Raw genomic sequence first — 15,787 nt, 5'->3', positions numbered from 1 at the left:
GAGCCCTCCTCTACGATGTCAGGTGTCATGACAGTTGTCAACAGGAAACAGGGCCACAGAAATGAAACTACATAACGCAGCTGTCCTCAAATTCAGGGCAATAGTAAGGGCCATTGTCTCGCAAGCGGCATGTCGCCAGTTCATTCATGACACGCTCAACTAAACTAAGGCACAGATAATATGGTGCTATAGTAGTTAGGAAGCATTTGTTGGCCATAGGGCAGCAGGCCCTTCTGTAAAAAAAAAAAAAAAAGATGGAGCAAGCTCGCACTAACGCCTAAGTCTTGATGGTAAAAAGGTGCATGCAACCTTAACGACCTTCACGGCGTCTTTAGGTCCACGATCGCAGCCGATTTGCTTCTTCGCTGCCGCAACGAAATTTACACCAACATGGTTGCTATAAGTGTGAGCTTCCTCTATTTCTTAGAAGTGGTAACCATTGGACATCACCTTGGAGGGGTACGCGCCTTTACGTTACGAGCAAGTGTGGCCACAATTACGGCGAATATGCTCAAGTTTGGATTGGATTTGATTGGATTGGATTTGGATTGTGTTGGATTGGATTTGACTGGAACAAATTAAATTGTGTCGGATTGTATTGGATTGGAAGCACCTTAGGACCACGCTTTGTGCGTGCCTTGGCGTACGTGTACAGTGTTGCGCATGCGCGAGCAGCATTCAATCGAATTGGATTGGATTGGATTGGATTTGATTTGGATTACATTGAATCGGATTGGCGGACGATTACGCCCATCACACACCAATACACAACTTGCGTCCCAGTGCTTCGCACCCTCGGAATCGTTCACGGCGTAGGGTTGGTGTGATTTTTTTGCCCAATCTCTCAAGTTTGGCTTTACAAACGTGCGCCGGGGACGCTGGGCGGTCGCCGGGAGGGACGCACACACGAGCGCTCGGCGTTTTCTTGGTTTATTTTACTGCCGGGTGATCGCCGCGAGGCACGCGGACACGTGCGCGCGCTCACGTGTGCTCGGCATTTTCTAGTATTTTTAACGGTGGACGCGAAACTAACGATTTGCTGAACAGCTTCGCTGTTGGAAAAGGTAGGCCAGAGAATGTCCCTGCTACGTTATCGCTCAATTGGAGATCAAAATATATCAAAAAATGCTATTGATGAAACTAACCATTGCTATGAGCGCATTGCCATGAGTGCACTCCGGGATCGTGTCCGCTTCCTTGGGATCAGCAGCACAATCTTCAAGCATAGCCACGCACAAACTTAACCGAAGCTAGAGTAAGCTAGATGCCCGTCAGCTTCGCTGTTTTCCCAGTCTTCGCACCGCAAGCTGCCTTAATTGTTTTCTGTAGAGGGCCTTCTGAAAAGCCGTAAACAGTAACTGGTGGATTTGGAGGTCCAGTGGCCTAATGTTCAGTATGGCGTAACGGCTATGGCGGTGCACAAACGGTTTCTACAGTCCTCCAGGTGTGTCCCCAAAGATAAAACTTCCTGATATTAGCCAATGCTTCAACCTACTGAAATTGTGGACTCGGTTTGAGCACCATACCGCTTTTAATTGCCAAGCTGCATGAAGGAACCCTGTATGAAAAATTTACCGCGCATCTTCTCGCTTGACTGCAAATGTCGTCTTCTGCTGCCCCGACACGTAAATAAATGCGTCTCTTCTCTCCCCCTCACGCTCTTCGGCTTCTATATCGCGCCTACCACCATAAACACGGTAGGCGTTTACTCACGTCAATTCAATTTTCCCGCGTACTGTCTATTAGAACCTTTCGTTACTGTTGGTCTTGGAATGCCGCCACAAGGTCTAGGCTCAGGGGGGAAATTCTTTGTGTATGTTTATGTCAAAATATTCTTTTCAACGCGTTATTTTAGATTGCTCTCTGGAAATCGAGCACACGTCAATTTTTATTAAAAAAAAAAAAAAACTTCGAGTGCCGCTTACACATTGAGCAGTCGTGGTGGCTCAGTGGCTGAGGTGGTGTGCGGATGAGCCCAGGGGCGCGGGTTCGATCCCGACAGCGGTGCTTTGTTTCTGATGTACGTGAAATGCAAAACGCCCGTGTGTCAAGGTTTAGGCGCGCGTTAAAGATCCCCGAGTGATCCTAGTTAATCCGGAGCTCTCCACTACGCCGCGACTTATAGCCCAGTTGTAGCTTGGGTGCGTTAAACCCAACAATCAATCAACCAGTTGTCCAATAATGTTTTGCTTCAAACGTACCTAACGAATCTTTTTTGCTCAACAATGTTAACAAGTGCGAACTATTGTACCAGATGAAAGTATTTAGGAAAGATTATGCCTTTATAAACTTCTTGATCAAGAACTGTGTTAAATTTTGGCCGGGCAGCTGAATCGGGGCGACAGACAGACAGACAGACAGACATACCAAAATTTTGGTTTTAAATAGTACAAGGAATACTATCGTCTATAAAAGCACGTCCCACTGGAGGCGTACTCTGGGCTCCAGGAGCCCAGAGTGCGAGCTTTTTCTCGGACATAATTTTCTGCTTGCGCACGCTTTCTTCAGTTCGTCGCTTCTTCCCGGGAGTTTCGGTTTTACTCCCTGTTCGCTTCCTCTCTGAGTCCAACGTGTTCCACCGCGCAGGCAGCAAGGCCAACCTCATTCTCACTGCTACTGTATTAGCGGCCGAAGAACGTCACAATAAAACCAAGATCGGGCCTCGCAGTGGAGAGAAACTAGCGAGCAAACGTAATAACCTAGTTCCAAGGAAGTCACGCTCCGTTGGCCACGTTCACTCTGCGCCGAGGAACCAACTTTCCATTTCCAGAACCACGACTTGCTTCTAGTCTCCCTCCTCTTTCTCTCTCTCTCTCTCTCTCTCTCTCTCTCTCTCTCTCTCTCTCTCTCTCTCTCTCTCTCTCTACACACGCACACTCGCTGTCCGGACGTGCGAGTGCGAATTTGGTCGTTCTGCGCTATCAAATATTCGCTGCTGAGTCGGGTAGAATTCTGTTTGCCGCCGCGACGGTACAATTCTCCACTTGGAGTGCTTTCTATTTGCACCGCCCTTCTTCTGACGTCTCGCTTTTCTTGGAGAAAAGAAAGGGAGGAAAATAGAAGAGAGGGAAGGAAAAAAAGCACGCCCCGTGTTTGCCTGCACCTTCGCTTCGCCCTGTTGACTTCAAGATATGGAACTTTGGCAACGCAACTGCTCTCACGGATTACGCCGAATGTTCTTTTTTTTTTGTTTTGTTTTTCGTGGCGTTACTTCTTTCATGTCCCTTTTGCTTTACGCTGCAGTGTCGAGGACGAAGTGGGTGTTGGAGCGCTTTGTGTTCTATCGGTGCCGGCGGCTAAGAACAGCTCGACATGTACTGAGCCGAGATGAAAATAATCTTAACCTGGAGTCGGGGCGAAATAATGTCGAACGCAGACTGCGCGCTGACATTTGTACCTTGGTGAAGGAGCAACGCGTGGGAAGAGCGGGGCACCGCCGGGAGAGATTGGGCGGGGAAACCACGCATGGAAGTGGCTCTCGTGGGTGACGTCTGTGGGTTTTTTTCCCCTCCGATTTCTCTATATTGAGGGCGAACAGCGTGTGACTCAAAAGAGGAGAACGTTCAGGAGGGAACATTATATGTTTTGCGTTATCAGCCAGAAATTGTTAAATTGCGTTTGTACGTTTGGAGGATGTCTGGTATTAGGGTCTTGTTACGCAAACACCCTCACAGGGCCATGCTGATTGCGACGAAAGTATGGCCAGGCAGGTACGGTTGAAAACAGGTAAGGTTGAACGTGAGGTTGAGGAGGCTGTGTAACCGTCATCGAGGAACGCGGATATAAATAAAACTGCTGAAGCAGCACTCAATAAATTTGTTGCGGTATACCTACATTCCTTAGCTCCACAGAATTTTGATTGATTGATTGATTGATTGATTGATTGATTGATTGATTGATTGATTGATTGATTGATTGATTGATTGATTGATTGATTGATTGATCGATTCATTGATTGTAAATCGACCGATCGATTGCGCTCATTCTGAAGATTGTCCAGCAAATTCGGGTAATGACACCCCTGCATGAAAAAATGTGTGTAGTGCAACTAAAACACCACGTTAACTTGGCCACGTGTGGTTCAACTGTACAACGCGTAGAATGTAATGGGTGTGCAAGCTCATTCATTAAACAAGCGTTCATTCCATTTAAAGGCGTTTGTTTTCAACGCCAGCCGGCACTAGAAGCCAAAGGAAAGTTCCATCCAGTTTTCTGCGTGGGCTCGCATGTTAAACGGCACCAGGAAATACAATAATACCACAAATTAATATAAATCACCAAAATTTCTGCTGTTGAATTTTGAAGCATGATTATAGGACATCTGTTTACAATTCGGGGACTTGAGACGGGCATCCAAAATGGCTATACCTATTTATAAATATCGAGGCTATGCGTACGAACTGAGCTATTCGCCCCTAAAAGCCGTCCTCCAGGAGAGATTCGCTTTCCACGTTATGCTATGCCCCTAAGGGTGAAGTGCATAAGGCTACAAGAATATCATTCAATTTCAGGGAAACGTACGATACATGGGTCCTTATGAGCAACTCAGGCCCCATACTTGTAGTAATAATTGCTACAGCCTTCGCAAAAAAACAAAAAAAACCACATGGGATGGATCATACCTTACGAAACTTAGGTAAATTTCATGCGGATTAAATACAGACACGTTACCATTAAAGAAACGTTGATGTAAATAACACAAGAGCCTAAATGAGAAGCCGCAAATATGTACAGGGGAGCATCCAATGGGCGAAGGGTCCGACGCATACATCGCCTACCGGCCTACTGCATGCATATAAGAGCACGCAACCACCTGACCCTGAGTCGTTGGAATTTGCGCAGTGCGGCCTTGGACGGTGCTTTCTACAGCTGACCATGGCTGTCATAGGCCCTGTAATAATGACCGGTGCACTACAACGAAAAAAAACTTGTACTGTTCAATGCCACAAACGTAAGGAAAGGGCAGACCTAGCACATGTCATATGGGCTTTCCCACAGGCGGCTACACCCGCGCGCAGAATCACTCAGGCGGAGCAAAGGGAGACCGCGTTGCTCGGCTCCGACCCAGCGGATCAAGTCTGGGCCATCCAGCTGGATGAGGACGCTGGTAGAGCCCAAGGGCCCTTGGCCGAAGCCTAGGATCACCAGCTTCTCCCAATAAAGTTCTCTCTCCCCCCCTCTCTCTCTCTGTTGACTCGGAAGTGGGGGGGTTTGTTAGCGAACGAGCAGCGTATACCGTAAAGTTCCCAAAGAACGCCAGCCCAAAGCACAGTGATATCAAGTAAAAAATACGAGATGGGTGAACTTTTGGGTCAGGAGCGAAAACGTAAAAATACGTGGCCACACAGCCAACCAAAACTGCGGTCATATCGAGAAAAAATACAAAATTGGCGAACTTTTAAGTCAAATGCGGAAGGCATCAACACTTCAACACACGAATCAACAACACATCAACACACCAACGCAGACAGCATCAACACATAAATAGATGATTCGCGTTTATTTTGTCCACTTATTGGTGCTATCGCCATCGCTTTTAGGTGGTTGGCGATCGTTGGGGTCTTTAGGCAAATTGAATATTTTATCCCTAAAGGGGGGTGGGTGGTGTTTCGGAGGAAGGCGTTCTCTCGAACATTGCGGTAGTTGGAAAATTAATGGCTGATGAGTTTTGTAGCTTGCGCTACACTGGCCGAGGTGGAGCAGTATCATGTGGACCTTGAAGGACCGTGCTGCGCAAGCGCTACGAGCATTGGATTGGATTGGACTGGATTGGATTAAATCGGGTTGAATTGGATTGGAGTACGGGTGTGTAGAGAATTGGGTTGGCACATTCGCCGGTTTTCGCATTCAAGAAGAGTGACGTCATAGCCGCGGTAGACGCCCCGGTGCCTGAGCATGCCCAGCTGTGCCCCTCCGTTGCGCAGTAGTCAAGTCTGGCGATGCGCCAGAGCCGCTTGAGAGCCGTTTCACGTGGCTCCTGTAGAGTCGTGTTGCGCATACGCGGGGAGCAGTGACTGGACCGGACTTGACTGAACTGGATTGAATTGGATTGGATTGCTGAACCTTAGCTCCCGCTACGTATATCCTGGCACAGCCGAGCTGAGCTACTGCTAACTTTTTGTTCCTCCGCGTGCCCCGCGCCCTTCTGTGGCAAGAGTAAGCCGGCTGTAGCGCATCAAACAGATTTCTGGTGTCGGAACAAATGAGAGCGCGCCGTCTTAACAACTGAACAGTCTGGATCAATTGTAAATATTATTGGCTTTCGACCTCCTGGCTCATACCCTAAAAGGAGACTTGTTTTCTCACCCAGCCCTCTTGCAAGAAGAATTCGCACTTTTAATGGGGCGCTACAACACTTCCGATAAACGATTTCCCTGTTTCCTTCGCGTCTGGAAGCATTCACAAAGATATATGAACAGCACGGAACGGCACAGCGTTATACGCTCGTCGCAGCAGAACTATGCGCCTTCCGTTCCTGCTTTGTTTTGTGGCTTTTTTTAAGTGCCTAATGCGTTTATTGCTGCAACAGAAAGGAAGAAGGCGAGAGGCGCTACATTGCTGCTATGACGTAATTCGAGCGCTCAGAGAACGGCAAGACTCGGGAAAGAGAGATGGACCTTTTGAACAAGTTTTCATGTTACCGACGGACATTGAGCAGCCATTTTTTACTAATTGTGATCCTGTGTTCTAAGTACTCGATGTGTTTGTTGACTACGTTCTGCCCGCATTTAGGACTTAGAAAAAAAATTGAGAAAAGTGTTGCAGGGTCCCTTTAAACATCATCTCTCTCTCTCTCTCTTTTTCTCTGCTCAGCAGACAAAGTCGGGGCCCGGTGCCGCTCCCTTGCGTCCTCCTCTCCCGCCAAGCGTCCACCACGAAGCCCCCCAGGTCTTCGGCCCAGCGCAGCGCTTCTTGGAAAAGTGCCTGCTGCTGCTTCCGCCGAGACCCGCCGAACCCCAACGACACCGGGTGAGCTACGCGCCGCTGGCCTGGTCCTTAGCTCCAACGCGCGCTTACCCACTCTCCGCTGTTTTTGGAAGGACGATTAAGTGGTGTGCGCAAAAATTAGCAGTGGCTTAGCCCGGCTATGCCAGGATATACGTAGCGTGAGCTAAGGTTCAGCTGGTTGTTCTTAGGTTTCCTGGTTGTCTAGGATTAGCTGATTATCATGCTTACTGCTGCTAAAACAATTTGCAATCCAACCCAATCCAGTCCAATCCAGTCGCAGCGGCGGCGCCGGCTCCAGCGCGCCAGCTGTGCGCCGTGAGACGGCACTGCTCCTTGAGCATGTGGAGCACGGCTCTCCAGGAGCCGCGCGAAACTGTTCAACCTCGGCCAGTGTAGCTCACGCTACAATAACCACCGGCACTGCCATATTTCAGGAATTGGAAGCAGTGGCGACATCGTTGCAAGAAAAAATAATTTCTTCGAGGCCACATAGGATTCAACAGCACCGCGAGTGGTTGGACACCCCGGCTCGCAGGCTTCGTCAGATGGAGAATGCACAGCGTATAATACGCGGAAAATGAAACGCGAACCCGAAAACATGAATCGGAACACGCAAATAGCGCCATGTATTTCCCTTGAAGTCAAAATGACGCGCGAGTTAATTGCAACAGCAAAGTTGGGAGTGTGGCTTTCTGAATATACCAATAGCGCGCCATTATTAGACCTCAACGAGCAGTATGTTTTCAATTTCCCAGGTTGTGATTCATATTTTCGTGTTTCCGTTTCATGTGCCGCGTATTGTACATTTGTTGTCCTCGTTATGCACAGCGACGTATCGATGCTCCCGCGATCAGTTTTAAAATAATCCCGACTGTACACCGAACGTCGGCGGCGACATCGCAGTTGCCGTCGACGAGTCGGACACTAACTTCAACAACGCCTGCACCCTGCTGTTTCTGCACACCGCGTCGGAAAAAGAAAGCAGGCTTAAAGGGGCACTGACACCAAAATTTTGCATCTTGTTTTTTTTGTTGCGGTGAGTAGCTAGTGACCTACTTATAACCTGTAGACACCTCATTTGCTTCAGCGTGCGACGGTTGTTTAATTAGAGGCATTTTCAATGCGGCCAGTCGCAGTTTCGGTTTCAGCGAGTGCCGCGAAACGATGGATTTTGTGGATTTTGTGTGAACAAAGCTGACCACGTGACCGTCGGAGGGATATCACAGAGCAGAGCCGCCGTAGCACTGTCGAATCCGCATCGACGGCAGTTTCTGCGAATGCCCCCACGTACTGATCTCGTGAGGCGCTTAATTAAAAAGCGACCGTGGATGTGACGCAGGCGCTGCGAGTGCAAATGCTACCGCGGCTAAAGAACGACGCGCGACGCTCGAGACGGTGGGTGGCAAGACGCGCGCTAGGAGCAGCCGGCCGGTCTGCCTACAGGTCCGCCTACAGATGTGTTCGGCTTAGCACTGCGGCGGATATTCGAGTGCCGCTCTCGTAAGCGGTGCAGATGACAGTTTTTAATGCAACCCGCCATCGCATCATTAACTCCTTTCTCATGTAAGCCACCGTGGTCGGGACTTGGGGACAATTTCGTGCAGCGGTAACAAGCTATCACTCGAGCTACCTGCGCCGGCCTGGGCCACTTCGCGGCCGTGGCCGCCGCCTGCACAGCGACCGTGCGGCTAGCTCAGTGGGCTTTTCGTGCCTCCGGCGCGTCGTTTTCGCATCCAATGGTAATAAACAGTAATAGAAACAGAGTGCCTGGAATCGCTGTAGAACTTTGGTCGCGGCCAGCTGCCCGATGAGCTGACGAAATCACGGCGCCTCCGCCGTCAACGATCGGGTCGTTCGTTCTCGAGAGCAGAAGCTCCGCCCTCCGGCCCTCCGATTCGAGCGGCGAGCCGGGCGAGCCGGCGAAAAACGCCGGCAGTGAGGAAGCGGCAAACACAAACTGGTGACGTGTTTAGATTTTGTTTATTTACACCATATCATCGGGATGTCGATTGCGCGTGGTCCTCTGCTGGCTGCTCGGTTGCGTTTCGCACACTTTAAAATTGATTTTAAATATGTTCTAGGCTGTATTCGCCGCTGATATTTTGCAGATGATGTATATGTGTTCCCTCCAATCTATCCCCGAAGTTATTTCGCCTTCAAAATTTTGTGTTAGTGCCCCTTTAACCCTTTGATTCCCAGTGTTACTCAGTAGCAACAACTCAAACAACATTTTTTTTTCTCCCGCACTTTACGGTTTTTTTGAATATTTACCACCATCTGTTGACAGACAAAATATTCCGGATCTTCAATAAATAAAGAAGAGACAGCAGCACGTTCTTTCATTTGCAAAAAAATATTGTTTACGCTTGTCAACTTGCATCTAGCCTGGGTGGCTCATGGGGCTAGCGACAGGTCAGCAGAATTGTGCAATTGCGTTGTTATTACAAATGATAGCAACACAAGCTTTACGTTATTCTCTTCACTACAACCATAAATCATGCTCATGAAGGTAGCGTTCTCGTTCAAGTGATATATGGGTAGCCAGTACCCAGTGTTGCCCAGTGTCCGTCCTAATGAACGAAAAATTTTTTCTGACTTCATATTTGGTATGTCGGAAGTTCTTCTAGATCATAAAAAAACTTCTCACACACTTAGGCAAAATAATAATGTTTTGGGCATCAAAGGCTTAATCATGTTGATAAAGGTTCGTCGATGACAAAGTGCCCGAGGCACTCTTCTATCCTGCGCACGAAGTTGCGAGCGCCGATAGCGCACGCATCAACAACAGCGTTCGCCCCGCGCTTCCGTCTCCTTTGGAGCAATCGATCGCCCTGTTCATTTATGTATCGCGTTGTTTGCTGCGAAGGCGTGTGGACCAACACCTCTCTGGTATTTTATTACAGCAGGCTAAGTTCATATCGCCCTTATAGGAAACGTCAAGCGTGCATGCGCGCGTTCATCGTTTACCTGACATTGTTTACGTCCTGGAAACCAAACTCGTGTGTATACTTTGCCTGCTCTTCCTTGGGGGATCAGCACAGGACATATTCGCTCGCGCTACCATTTTAGTATTCTAATTCTGATTTTAACGAGATTCAGGTCGCACATGGCGTTGCGTACAAGCAGATCCATGTAGCAACACCGACAACGGCTACCGTGCAAGAGCAGTACGTGTGTCGGCGAGTTTGGTTCTCATTTCGCACATGCGCAAACACGCATTGCGCATGCAGCGCCAAAATTAGTTGCAACGCGACTGTACTTCTCTTGTAATACGAAATCCCTCGTCTTCCAACCTTCGAAGGAACCCTGCAACACATTTTTCAGCTTTCTTTTCGGAATCTGAAATGCTTGCCGGACGTTGTCAAGCACCACAGCCAGAACTTTAATTACGAGGTAGCAACGTACCTCAGCCAGAAATTACTGCTCTATGCCCTTAAAGGGGCCCTGCAGCACTTACCATCCACTACTTAGAAATGTATGTTGGGGTAATGGGTAAACGCATGTCCCAGCAATCTCCTCCAGCAAGAATTATGAAAATCCGTTCACTACCACCGAAACTACGCGCGATTAGAAATCGCGTATGATTGTTACCTCTCACCCTACCGCGGGCAGCGCGACGAAAGATGCGACTCTCTCCCGGAGAAGGGGGCGGCTCGAGGTGTGCTCTTCGGCGGCCTTCGATATATCACGTGCTGGGGAGTTTTCTCCTCTCCACAATGTGGAGGGGTCTGTTTCCGGTGTGCGTGTGCTGTGCGCGGGATCCTGCGTCTGTCAGTTTGTGTGTGCTTATTTGTGTTTGTAGTGGCTGTATGAGTTTTTGTGCCTTCGCTTCATTACCTTTCGCACCTCTCGTGTTCATGTTGAGAAGCAAGCCAAGATCGCTGCCAGGCTGACTTCTCCTCATCATTAAACGCATTCCTCCTCCTCCTCCTTCTCCAGGCATGGCTGGCGCTCGCAAGCGCGAGCTCAGGCTGCTATGGCGTTTTTGAAGCCATAATCGTTTGTTGTCGAGTGGTGTCGTTGAAAGGGTAGTATTTAGTTCGTCATTCAAATTTCGCGCGCACTCAAAGCACAAAAGAAACGCCAAAACTGCGCGTACAGGTTCAGGCATAGAAGAGGTGGATACACAGCGGTAACAACGGCGGATCGTCACAGGAAATGCGAGAAATAGGCCGCAAAGTTGTCCAGCGGCAGCCGATACGGCAGCCATGGCCTCAATGACGTCGTTTAGGCCATGCCAGGGGTGCATAATGAGGAAAATTGAAGAAACCACGGTTGGTTTTTCCGCGTCTTTCACAGTGATTTGCGCGCTCACCGCTTCACATACACGTGTAATATTTGGCTAAGGCATTCCTGGCAGTGTAATCTCAACGTCGCACAGTTCTACTAGCGCTGCTCAAAGAGTGTTGGAGGGTCCCTTTTGAGACAACTTAAAAACTTGCTTGCAAGATTTTTCTCTCTTTCCCCCTCCTGGCATTCTTCAAGCGCTCAAAGTAGGTCATTACAGCAATGCAGGATCTATTGGCCGGCTTTGTTTCAGTTCCAGCAATAAATTCTTTCGACAGCAACTTCAGAAAAAATGCCACAAAAGCAAAGCAGAAACAGAATACGGGTCTGCTGCGACGAGCAAATCACGTAGTGCGGCTTCGTGCTGGCGATAACTATAGCTTTTACAGTGGTTCCTGACGCGAAGGAAAGGGTGCAGGAGTTTATCAAAAGTGTCAGAGAGTCCCTTTCCAAAACGGCTTTGTGTCAAACATCAGTGCTTTTTGCCTGTGTAGGCACGTTGCGCTGATGTTTGTCCCACAACCAGCAGCGCTTTTTGTCGTATCCTGGCGATTCAGCGCACCATTTCTATTGTGAAAGATGCCATGCTTAGCATAATGGTGATGATTTTGATTGTGGCGTTTACCGCGCCGACGCTACACAGGCGGTGAGGCGCGCCGTTGTGGAGGGCTCCGTGTTAATTTTGACCCACCTATCTCTGTACGACAGAAAGTGCTCCAGGTGGACGCGGTGGTAGATGTTCCTGGTGGGGCATACGAATCCAGTTACCGTTGCCTAGATAAGGACTTCTCGTGGAGGCGAGCTACAGCAATAAGACAGTGGCCGTGGTACGGAATACTGGAATGAAAGGATCTGTAGTGGTCCTAACCCCTCCAATGGGAGCCACAGGGCATCCCCCAGGCCGTACCTAAGCGGTGGATGCATGTTCCTTTGTGTATGCAACTGCTGAACTTTCTTGCTGACGCTGGTTACGCAGTACTCTCTAGTGCTGCTCTACTGCATGAAGCCGCCCGCTTTTTTTCCCTGTTTGGTTTCTCTTTCTTCTTTTATCTATATGTCAACTCGAGCCTGAAGCTTTCGATCGCTTTGATTCCGTGCGGCAAAACGGCGCAATGAAGAAAACTCTCGAGGCTCCCAAGCGTCACATAGCACGAAGCGTTCCACAGCACGCGTTTTAAATTGTCCTAAGCGAAAGGTGGCCGTGCACATCAGTGCGGCGCAGATGATGTAATGGAGCGGAAGTGCACAGCCAAGCGAGCGAACAGATAGGAAGCGAAATCCGCTGTTACCATCAACTCTCCAAAACATCGCAGCGCAAACGAGCCACGAGCCACCGAAGTTCGGAGCCATTCGAAAGCGTATGGCGGGAGCTAATCGCGGAACAAACAATGGCGAGTTGCCAACCGACGAAGCCCTTCAAGAACCCAGGGCTGAAGCAAACCGTCTCTGGCGTTCTATGGACATTGATGGGAGTAATTTCTGCGATACCTTTTATTCAATGGAATTCAACTTTGCTGTTTTAGCTCTGCTCGGGCGCCATCTAATGGGGTAGCGCGGTTCAATCACAGGTTTCTTTGGATGTCTCATAAACGCACTACTCTGCCACGCCCATCAAAGTAGACATTTTGTAGGCAAAACAGCGCAAAAAAAGACAAAGAGGCACCCGACAAGGGCCGAGCAGTACTTGTCGTGTGTCTCTCTGTCATTGTCTTTTTTTTGTGCTGTTTTGCCTAGATTGTGTACCAGCACGCCCAGTTTTTCACGTTAGACATTTTGTGAAGGCGCAAAGTTTGCACAGAGCATATTTGCTCTGGGGAACTAAACCTGCCTAACTAAACCTGCGCGCGCAATATTTCAGCTACGTCTTCTTCAATTTTAAGCGAAAGCATTATTAGCGGGAATGATGGCGTCCTTTCATATAACTAATGCATTTCCCCCTAGGCCGGTCGGGTGACCGAAAAGCTCTGATAAGATCTCTGGACGCATGCATCGTGCATGAAACTGGGCTTTCATTGTGTCGAAACGGCTACTTCAAAATCGCGAGAAAGGAGTGGTTCTACATGTAACAATGCATGCATCCATCATGAAGAAGGAGTACAATGGTATGCATTTATCACTTAAAGCACGTATTGGTATACATCTAGCTCGTTCCTAGATGAGTTTACTTAGTGCGCGAAAAATCGTCGCAAGGTTCGTTATTCGTTTGCGACATGCGTGGTTGAAGGTTTGACGATCGATTGATTCATTTTCAGCGAAGCTTGGATGCACTTTTAGCGAAGATTTTGGAGCACGTTTGACGCAGTTGTCATGGTAGAAAGCTTCCGCGCTTCTCTCGAGTTTATTTGAGAAGTAATGGCTCAGCTTTTTCACGGGAAACTCGCGAAGAAAATTTCTTTGCGTTTCTTTCATTTATTTCTCTTGAGTAGACGTTCTGTGCGCTCGAGCGAGCACAGCTTCGGAGCCGAAAGCATTGCGCTTCCCATTCTTAGGTTCCCATCAATGACCTCGGCACTGCCTCCCACAGAGCGCCTCCTTTATTGAGTTGGTGTGCTGGCTACTGGGCGACCTACCGAAAAAATACATGAGCCCTCTCTGGGCAATATCTCCCCAGTACTTCTCCATAACACACCCCCTTATCTCGAACACTCCACGGCGTTTGTAGAGTGTTTCTAACCCGAGGAACCCTTATCTCTCATTCCTAGCATAGTTACACGGACAGGTGTACAAACATAGAGTGGGTCAGGGGAGTCGAGTGGCCACGGACGTCATTAATTGACGTCATAGTATTATCGCACAGGAGTTTTTGTGTGGTTTGGGGAAGGAGGGGACATACTGTGGAGCCCGCCATGAATGTGCGCTCTTGGTCCAAAGCTTTTCTGATTCACCAGACAATTTCCCGTTTAGAATATTTAGTCTAGATGCATTGGGATTGCGGTGCGTCTCAGTAAGTTTCGGGCTTTATTTAGCTAACTGCGTTCATATCTGTTTTTTGTTTAACTAGATAGAATATTCAGTTTAGATGCCTTATGACTCCGGGGCACCTTAGTGATTTTATGCCTTACTTCGGCATAGTTTTCGACAGAGGCCTTTCTTGGAGCACTCATGTTAACGTTCTAAAAAAGAGGCTCTCTGCAGTGGTGCATGCGCTTAAACTCATCGCCGGCAAGACGTGGGGAACACCACTGAAGTCGATGTTACAGCTCTACAGCGCGCTGTTCTTGGGCTGTCTGCGATACAGTGCCACTGTCCTTTCTGGAGCGTGTCGCACAACTACTCGGTCACTTCAGGGTATACAAGCTCAGGCCCTGCGAACCTGTCGGCCTAACACGATGTACGTCCACAGCAGCGACCATTGCCCTGGCTCGAAATCACCCTTTGGCAATCTTTGTGGACGCTGAAATACTCAGGACACATATCAGGCACCTAGCCCGTCTACCTGATCATCACCTCGCGGGAATACCAGCGACCCGTCCCCGGGCGTCGTTCGCAAGGGTAGTAGCTGCCCACAACACCAGCGTTCCATCGAACTACACGCCGGCGATCAGACCGCTCGTTCCGCTGTGGTGTGTGATGCAGCCCCGAGTGTGCCTATATATCCCAGGAGTGACAAAAAAACGTGATCTTCCAATTCCGGCCCTGCAACAGCTCGCTTTGACGTACATGCACGAGACATACAGTGACCGAACCCATGTATACACTGATGGCTCGGTAACATCGTCGGGTTCTGCCGGAGCGGTTGTTATACCACGACTGTCACTGTGCAGCAAATTCAAGATAGCCAATCTTACGACATCCACGGCTACAGAACTTACGGCCATCCGTAGCGCTCTTCACACCATCGAGCAAAGTTCGTGCCGCAGATGGGCTATCTTCTGTGATTCGAAGCCTGCACTTCAGTCCCTCCAGTCAGCGCTGTGCCGGGTACCTCACGAACAGCTCCTGACAGAAATAATACTGGTATACGACCGTGCTGCCCAGGCGGGTCATGATGTCACCCTACAGTGGCTTCCTAGCCACTGCGGCATTGTCGGCAACGAAAGTGCGGACGCTGCCGCCCGGCTGACGCATCAAACAGCGACAACTGTACTCATCCCATTGTCTAGGATGGACGCAGCTAGGGCCCTCCGCATTCTTGCCCGGGAAACAGCTATCTCTCAATGGTCTCCAGAAGATTTCACATGTGCACGCATTCGTGCATTTGACCCGCACCTGCAACGTCCCCTTCCACTAGGCCTCCCACGGTCTGACGCAACTCTTCTTTTCCGTCTCTGGCTGGGGGTGGCATTCACAAATGCTTACTCGTACTTAATAGGAATGGCAGCAAGGGCGGAGTGCGAAACGTGCGGCACATCAGAGACAATACGCCACGTTTTATGCCAGTGCCCACGCTACTCGCCTGCAAGGAAGAAGCTGTCATCAGCAGCGAGGAACTTAGACTCTCGGCGGCCATTTTCGGATAAGAAGAGTCTGTGCCACTGGCCTTCTCAGTCATCCGCTTGGAAGGCGACTAAGGAACTATTACGTTTTCTACGGGCGACGAACTTGAACACTA

General features: G+C 49.2%; 1 long non-coding RNA gene across 2 annotated transcripts in view; it reads left to right on the top strand.

Moving 5' to 3' along the window:
- The window catches only part of LOC144166414 (uncharacterized), a 345,992-nt gene extending 339,137 nt beyond the window's left edge, over positions 1-6,855 (top strand). Inside the window, exon 4 of one of the 2 annotated variants that reach the window (XR_013321673.1) lies at positions 6,817-6,855. This is a non-coding gene — a long non-coding RNA (uncharacterized LOC144166414). Of the gene's footprint in view, positions 1-6,813 lie in introns of both variants that reach the window. The other variant, XR_013321674.1, reaches the window with a different exon arrangement.
- The last annotated feature ends 8,932 nt before the right edge of the window (positions 6,856-15,787 follow it).

The sequence above is a fragment of the Haemaphysalis longicornis genome, unplaced genomic scaffold (genome assembly GCF_048455015.1).
Source record: "Haemaphysalis longicornis isolate Haplotype H1 unplaced genomic scaffold, Haemaphysalis longicornis Haplotype H1 scaffold_17, whole genome shotgun sequence".
NCBI classification, from domain to species: Eukaryota; Metazoa; Arthropoda; class Arachnida; order Ixodida; family Ixodidae; genus Haemaphysalis; species Haemaphysalis longicornis.
This window is presented reverse-complemented; position numbering and strand designations above follow the sequence as displayed.